This window comes from Anguilla rostrata, chromosome 15 (assembly GCF_018555375.3).
Source record: "Anguilla rostrata isolate EN2019 chromosome 15, ASM1855537v3, whole genome shotgun sequence".
Taxonomy (NCBI): Eukaryota; Metazoa; Chordata; class Actinopteri; order Anguilliformes; family Anguillidae; genus Anguilla; species Anguilla rostrata.
This window is the reverse complement of record NC_057947.1, coordinates 7,890,528-7,899,190: the sequence shown is the minus strand read 5'-3', so window position 1 is coordinate 7,899,190 and position 8,663 is coordinate 7,890,528. Positions and strand designations below refer to the sequence as shown.

Genomic DNA, 8,663 nt, shown 5'->3' with positions numbered 1-8,663 from the left:
ATCAGTGTCAGTGGAAAATCAGAAAAATACATAAGGCTATAGGCTTATGTCCAAAATGTGAAAATAATGCTAAATCTTGAAAAATGCAATTCATTAATTCCAATGCATGTGAAATCACCTTTATTGAACAACCACAGTGAAATAAATGAGCAACAATGTGTTTGAAGACTTTTCTGGAGAAAAATCAGTGTCAGTGGAAAATCAGAAAAATACATAAGGCTATAGGCTTATGTCCAAAAAGTGAAAATAATGCAATAAATGTAAAAATGCAATTAATTGATTTGGATCAATAGGAAATCTTCTTTATTGAAAAACCCCGGTGAAATTAATTAGTAACAATGTGTTTGAAGACTTTTTTGGAAGAAATATATGTCAGTGGAAAATCAGAAAAATACATAAGGCTATAGGCTTATGTCCAAAATGTGAAAAAAATACAATAAATTAAAAAATGCAATTCATTAATTCCAATGCATGGGAAATCATCTTTATTGAACAACCCCGGTGAAATAAATGAGCAACAATGGGTTTGAAGACTTTTTTGGAAGAAATATATGTCAGTGGACAATCAGAAAAATACATAAGGCTATAGGCTTATGTCCAAAATGTGAAAATAATGCAATAAATTAAAAAATGCAATTAATTGATTTGGATCAATGGAAAATCATCTTTATTGAACAACCACAGTGAAATAAATGAGCAACAATGTGTTTGAAGACTTTTCTGGAGAAAAATCAGTGTCAGTGGAAAATCAGAAAAATACATAAGGCTATAGGCTTATGTCCAAAATGTGAAAATAATGCAATAAATGTAAAAATGCAATTAATTGATTTGGATCAATAGGAAATCATCTTTATTGAACAACCCCGGTGAAATAAATGAGTAACAATGTGTTTGAAGACTTTTTTGGAAGAAATATATGTCAGTGGAAAATCAGAAAAATACATAAGGCTATAGGCTTATGTCCAAAATGTGAAAATAATGCAATAAATTAAAAAATGCAATTCATTAATTCCAATGCATGGGAAATCATCTTTATTGAACAACCCCGGTGAAATAAATGAGCAACAATGTGTTTGAAGACTTTTTTGGAAGAAATATATGTCAGTGGAAAATCAGAAAAATACATAAGGCTATAGGCTTATGTCCAAAATGTGAAAATAATGCTAAATCTTTAAAAATGCAATTCATTAATTCCAATGCATGGGAAATCACCTTTATTGAACAACTACAGTGAAATAATTGAGCAACATTGTATTTGAAGACTTTTTTGGAAGAAATATATGTCAGTGGAAAATCAGAAAAATACATAAGGCTATAGGCTTATGTCCAAAATGTGAAAATAATGCAAAAAATGTAAAAATGCAATTAATTGATTTGGATCAATAGGAAATCATCTTTATTGAACAACCCCGGTGAAATAAATGAGTAACATTGTGTTTGAAGACTTTTTTGGAAGAAATATATGTCAGTGGAAAATCAGAAAAATACATAAGGCTATAGGCTTATGTCCAAAATGTGAAAATAATGCTAAATTTTTAAAAATGCAATTCATTAATTCCAATGCATGGGAAATCACCTTTATTGAACAACCACAGTGAAATAAATGAGCAACAATGTGTTTGAAGACTTTTCTGGAGAAAAATCAGTGTCAGTGGAAAATCAGAAAAATACATAAGGCTATAGGCTTATGTCCAAAATGTGAAAATAATGCAATAAATTAAAAAATGCAATTAATTGATTTGGATCAATGGAAAATCATCTTTATTGAACAACCACGGTGAAATAAATGAGCAACAATGTGTTTGAAGACTTTTTTGGAAGAAATATATGTCAGTGGAAAATCAGAAAAATACATAAGGCTATAGGCTTATGTCCAAAATGTGAAAATAATGCTAATGCTGTAGCATTTGCAAATATATACATGTTTGAACAGGAAATGAAAGAGGAGTAGTGAGCGAGCACCCCTCCTGATAGGGGCACTGCACAGACTGCAGTCATGGTAAACTGGCACAGATTAAGTGCTGGGGAGTCACAGAATGTTAATGTTGTGCACTAGCATGTAACCCAGTGACTGAGAATCGCTGCTCAATTCACAACATAGACTGAAGCCTGCAGTATATGTGTCTCTGTCTGTGTGTGTGTGTGTGTGTGTGTGTATGTGAGAGCGCATGTGTGTGTGCGAGTGTGTGCGTGCCTGTGTGCCTGTGCGTTTGTGTACCTACATACTTAAGTAGAGCTTGGTCTTGGCTGTGCTCACAATTGTAATTAGAAACAAGATTACAAACAGAATTAGTCTTGACACAGGAAACGAGCACGTCGTTTATACCAGCTGATTTAAGCCTAGCAGTTTTTATGCACTGCAAGTCATGTTAATATGCGATTGCAGATATTAAAATCAATGTTCAGTACGCTTTGAATTTGCACATAATCAATAAGTAAAAATTTGTATTCTGACATTTTTGGAATATGTTTTTGAAGTTATTATCAATTTATACACATTAAGATATGAACTACGCAATTATGCTTTGCAGTTATATTGCCTGCAGGGAATCAAATGTGAAAATAAATAAATCATGTGTACAATACCAGCACTATATGATTCAGACCTAATCCATTTACAGCATCGTACAGATCTTCTGAAAGCATAATTAAAAAGGTGACCGGGTCACCGACATACTCCAAAATTTCCTTCAATTACATATGCACATATTTACTCACAATTAACACTGCATTTCAATGAATTTGCACAACAAACAAATAAATAAATAAATGATGAGTTAAATAAATAAATACAGCATGCGCTCTGAGGGAGAGCCAGGCTGTAAACGTGCACGATATTCCACATTATATACGTGTCATCTCGGAGTGCGGCGGGAATGACGCTGTGTCAAATCTGTGTGACAGATTTAGGTGAAAGCCGGCAAGGGGGGGGGGGGGGGCTGCATGTAGATAGCGGCTCTGGGCTGAGTCAGGCGCCCTATGGAAACGCGCCTGCAGGCTAAAGAGAGGCCCGGGCTCGCCGCCGCGGCTCGCCGGAGCTTCCTGTTAGAGACCCGCCCCAACGCCGTGGCAGGACTGCCATCTAGTGGCCGGCCTTGGTATCTTTTTCCTCTTTTTTTTTTTTTTTTTTAGAGAGGTGGCAAAGTAATTTAATTCCCGTGAAAATACGAAATCCAATAACCCGAAAATAATATCGCTGTGTGTTTGAAAAAAGGTTTTTACGCTAGCCACGCTTTCGTTTGGGTACTTTAAGGCCGCTGCGACTGCTGTGGAGATGCGGTCCGGCGTGTGAGCGAGGCTAACGTGACTGTATGGAAAAGGCATTGTTCACAAACCCCCAACGGTGGCCCTGGAGCAGGCGGTACTGGAGGCCTCCGCTTTCGCTGTGAAACGGTTCCCTCTTTTGACCGTTTCCGGAAGTGGTTTCAGGTCCTCGCCGGAGAATCCATGCAACCCGCAGAAAGCGAAGTGTTAATGGTTGTAATTTGAGCGTGTGATTGTAAGGCTAGAAAATCATACAGTACATTCCCTAATTTCATGAAGTACATTCTGTGATTGAGCTAGAGGAAACGTTTAAATTATCTTGGCATTTCCTGCACATGATTACAAAATCGTTATATCGAAGTGGAAAAACTTGTGTTTCCATTGCTATTGTGTAACATTGATACTTTCAGTGGATTGTTAACTCATTAATTACTAACAACAGCAATGGCATAGCTAATAATATAACAAATCTATATATTCATTATCCCCTTTAATTGGCAGTAGTTCTCTGTCAGTACTGAATTATATTAAAATAAACTGCGTGAGTGCTTTCCCTGCTTTTTTGTTTTCCCTGCATAATCTCAATGTTGTCTGTAACTGACATGTGTTAACAACCATGTCAAAAATGGCTGCATGTAATAGCCTATAGATCAAGGGTTTCCAGACTAATAATAAATGGTGACACTTTAAACATACTGTTTCTCATAAAAGCACGCAGAATATATAATGCCTTTGTAAATGTGACACAATGGCTTCATATATCAAACATAAGCAAATGTGACACATCACAATCTCATGCAACGTCATGCCAAATGTGACATAACCAAAGACCTCACCGGGAAAATGGCTACCATCATACATATGTCGTAGTTTCCTTCATAAAACATTACCTGCTCCTTTTAGTAGCATATTACAATACATCAGAAAGTACAACATAAGTTATAGCTCTGGTATTAGGGGGGAAAGCCATGAGGTTTTTAGACAGAAGCACAAGTGGTGCAGTCTGGGATATCACCTGAGTCCAGTGGATGACCAATCCTAGAAAGACTTAAGGTTGTCATTTGAGTCAAATGTAGGTAAGAAAGTTTGAAGGGCATTTTCATTGCTAAGTACCAGACTTGGGTCAAATACGTATTTGTTTTGGATTCAAATACTTTTCTACTCTTTACTGATGTTGTCTGGTGTATTGGAACCAATTAAATACTCTCAAAAAGTGCAAACCCGACCTTCTGGTCATACGGGCAGGCTCAATTACACCTGGCAATCAATAGAGCACAGAAAAGTATTTGAATCCAAAACAAATAAGTACTTGACCCAGGTCAGCTAAGTACTATTAACTATCATGGCATAGCTGCACAGCCCACTTTTAATATGAGAGATATTTACTGCCATTGTGACAGCAGCCAAGGGGACTAACTTCCCTAAAGTTGATCTGGACTGTTCCGTGACATTGGTGACATCATGACTTATGTCCATTAACCTAGCATCCTACATAAGCACATTTAATGTCACCGTTTGTAATGTTTAACCATTAGCCAAGTGACATTGTTGTTTATGCCACATTTCGCATAGCATGTTGCAAGAACATGTCACCCTTAATGAAGCATGGAATTCACTAATGGAAGTTTTATGAAGCCATTATATAATTTTTATGAAGGCATTATATACGGAATTTATAATATAAAATTTGCGGAAAAGTTGATGGATATACTTCAAAACCATGAAACCAAAGTTTCAACCTCTATGGTAAAAAAAAAAAAGAAAATTAAATAGGTCATAGACTGACCTCCAGTGGTGAATGAATAGAACTGCATGTTACAAGAAATGCACTGCAGGAACTGGACCAGTTCTCTATACTAATAACCAGTATGGCCACCTTTTTAAAATTTGTACTTTTCCACTGTTTTATCGTTTTCAAATTTACAAATGCTTCATTCTGACAGTAACTGGTGGTTTTCTCCTTAGACTTATGGCAAAAAATATGGCAGCAGTGTAACTGAAATTAACCAACAAGCCTGGTGTAAATCTCCAGAAGAATGCTCAAATCACATGACAAAATGTTAATTATGCAACATGACCACTATTTTGCCATCTGCAGATAATGTGTCATTTCAATACAAAAAGGTTATTCCCATGTACAAAGAGCATATACCTAAATCCAATCTAGGTAAAACAATGTCTGTCAATATAAACACCCACAACCTTAAAACACAAAACAAAATAATAAAAAAGCAACAAACTGCAGCTTTAAAACTCATTTCACTCATATATATCAACAAAGATGTTTTCAACTAACAAGTCCTAACAAAAACAGCATATAATTCTAAGATAAAAGTAACAAAAATATGAATATAGATAAGATACTAAGCACCTGGTGATGTCTATGGGTCACTTCAAGCAGTCATCGTGTGCAAAGGATACGCAACAAAGTAGCCTACTAAACATGACCACTTTCATTTTGGAGAAGAGAGCGAGAGGGAGCTAGATTTTGAAAAAAAACATTTGAGACATTTCCCTCGCAGCATGTAACATTCACATTTACAAACAGACATTTATACCAAGAAACATACACTCATTCACGCAACAGAAAGGCTGGGGAGCTAAATACATACATGCAGATAAAAACTTGAGGCCTATTCAATCAATCTTGACTCTTACAAACCTATCCACACATATGTTTGGCCTGTTAATGTACTGTATGCAGGCCTAGAATTTACCAGAATGTGAATGAATGACTTATAGACATGGCTTTGTAGGCGTGAGTGGCATTTTTGTACGTTAAAAACGTGTTTTTCATGAGATAAACATTACTAAACGCATCTGGAACTGCAGTGTATGATTTCTTTTCATTTGTGCGCATATATAGCTATAAACATAGCTAGCTAACTACAGATAAGTTACAAGATACCACCGAATGTAGAGCATGGCTATAATGTAAACAGTGTGCTAAATACATCAGCTAACTAGCTAACATGTTATAACTAAGTCAGCTACACAGTTTGTGGCGATAACAAATTCCAACAGTAATAGAACAAGCAAGATCATTACCTGTCCAGGAGATATACCGCAAGCTCAGCGTCACTTCTAAAGCCCTTGAAGTTCAAGTCCCTCAGATCTCGCCATCTTGTCTCTCGCTCGGTTCAGTTACTTTTTGGTCTTAAACTTTTCTTCAGCACTCTTTGTTTTCTCTTTTTTTCAGTATACCACGTTATAGTCAAAGGCGGAACTTCTCATTTTGGCAGGTTTTTTTTCTCTAGCAATAATACAATGTCCGCGGTGTCTCTGCTGTGTAGCCCGCGCTGTGAACTTGAAACATTATTGACAGCTGGTAGGCAAGCCTCCTTGCAGAGAGCTGTTATGATTGGTTGTTAAGACAGCAGTACCTTTTTTATGAGGACACTTGTAGGTATCTTTTTTTTTCATTTTCAAAAAAACAAAAAGCAAAGAAAAGACAATGCAGGCGACCGTGCATTAATGTGGTAAAATACAGTATAATGCAGTTCTCGGCACGGTTTTTATGGTTATAAGGTTGTTAGGGTTGTAGAGTTGTAAGCCTGGCTCATACAAATGAACAGCATGTATAAAGCCTGATTAAGTGATTAAGCCGCAATTCTATTTTTGAGGTTTTGGTAGGACCACAGTGTTTGGCTGTGCTATGGTCTGTACAGCATGGTGTCTTGGATATCTCGTTTTCCCCTCTGAGAGGGACAGACAATATCATTTGATCTGGCAAACTTGCTCTTAGTCCACACAGTGTCAGGGGATTCAGGAGCCCGCTATTCTGACCATACGAATGCTCTCTCCACCTCTGATCCCCCCCTCCACAAACATCAAAGGAAATATCCTTCAGGCAATTAGAGTCACGCAGGTCTTGCAAACGTATACAAAACCTAGGGTGTCCTGGAGTTTTCTCTCCTTTAAAGTTTTATTACTTTATTACCTTCTGGAGGGAACACAGACCACCCAAAGTATTGGGGTCCAGAGATCAGCGTGACCAGAGAATGCCTTCCGGGGACCATGGTTCCTTTTGTTTTAAAGTTTGAATGCAATCTGTGACATTTAATTGAAATCAGTGATCTGAAAACCTTAATGTCAACATACATAATGATTGTTGCAGCCTGGCAGTTGAAATCCTCATTTTTGAGATCCAGTTTCAAGCAGAAACCTACATGGTGTGATTTGGTTTTATTACATAGAAAATATTTTGTCTTAAGGTGGAGGTTACAGCTGGCTGGCTTTAACAATTATTTATCAACAAATACAGTATCACCTCTGTAGCTGGAAGCAGAAGAAGATAACATTAAACTTTAATAACCCAGTGAACATTTTTGTGATGCAACAGTGATACACCGTCTAGGCCATGGGTGTCCAATACGTCGACCATGATCGACCTGTCAATCGCAGAAGCCATGCTGGTAGATAGCCGTGTCATTTTAAAAAATTAATCCCATTTTCATACGGCTTCTGTCTGACAGACAGGTACACTTGATTGATGTGAAATGTGGCCAATCTGCTGCTGCTGAGAACTTTGTTACATTTGTTACATTAAGCGTGTCCATTCATTCATGATATGGTCACGTAAATGTCCAATATTATGTCATAGCAACATGATAACTTGCATTTTATATGGGGCAGAGCAGTTGTGGTGACACAATAAATTGGGTCGATTTTAGGCGGGGAATTTCACTTTAACATGCAACAGATAATGGTGTGAATCTAAAAGCTGGGATTTTGTCCAGATATGATATTGCTCTAACGATTTTACTTTTATGCCAACACAGGTTTCTTTAAAATTTGGCTCATATTTTTATGTGATATTAACAAAATTTGCCAATGCGATTGGCGCAGGGAAATCGTGGTGGTGACACAATCTGTTCCATTTTAGATCGCCATTCCTTCACCGAACACAAGAGAAACTTGTGAGACTTGAGGCACACTAAAAATGAGGTTGTCTGCTGAAACCCACTTGCAGCACTTTTCACATTTATACTTAAAAACTTTTATAATTGAAAGCACAAAAGTTCACTACCTTACAGAAGCAATCCGGTGCAGTCATCACATAGTATCCATTTTAAATAAAATCAAAAAGTACTGAATGGACAGTGAGCACAGACAGACAATAAGCACAGCAGTAACTCCTGCTCTTGTTGCTGAGTGATAAGGGCGGAGAGACCGGTGAAGAGCTCATAAAATCTGCATTGCAGACGGTCTCCAGAGCAGACTCAGGAATGGGAGAGAGGAGCCAGCAACGCTGCAGCCCTGCAGCTGTGCAGACAGCCGACTCAGGCAGCATTTAAACCCGTCTCTCGCCCACATCTGCGCAGAGAATCAATGCGCTACAGCACCAGTGAGGGTCTAAAACAGCAGTGAAACACAGACAGGCCCCAGTCAGCATGTGT

General features: G+C 37.5%; 1 long non-coding RNA gene across 2 annotated transcripts in view; it reads right to left on the bottom strand.

Annotated features, from left to right (window-relative positions):
* Window positions 1-6,595, bottom strand: part of LOC135240474 (uncharacterized) — a 149,259-nt gene extending 142,664 nt beyond the window's left edge. For both annotated transcript variants that reach the window (XR_010325705.1, XR_010325704.1), the window contains exon 1: window positions 6,313-6,595. This is a non-coding gene — a long non-coding RNA (uncharacterized LOC135240474). The remainder of the gene's footprint in view (window positions 1-6,312) is intronic.
* Window positions 6,596-8,663: the final 2,068 nt, after the last annotated feature.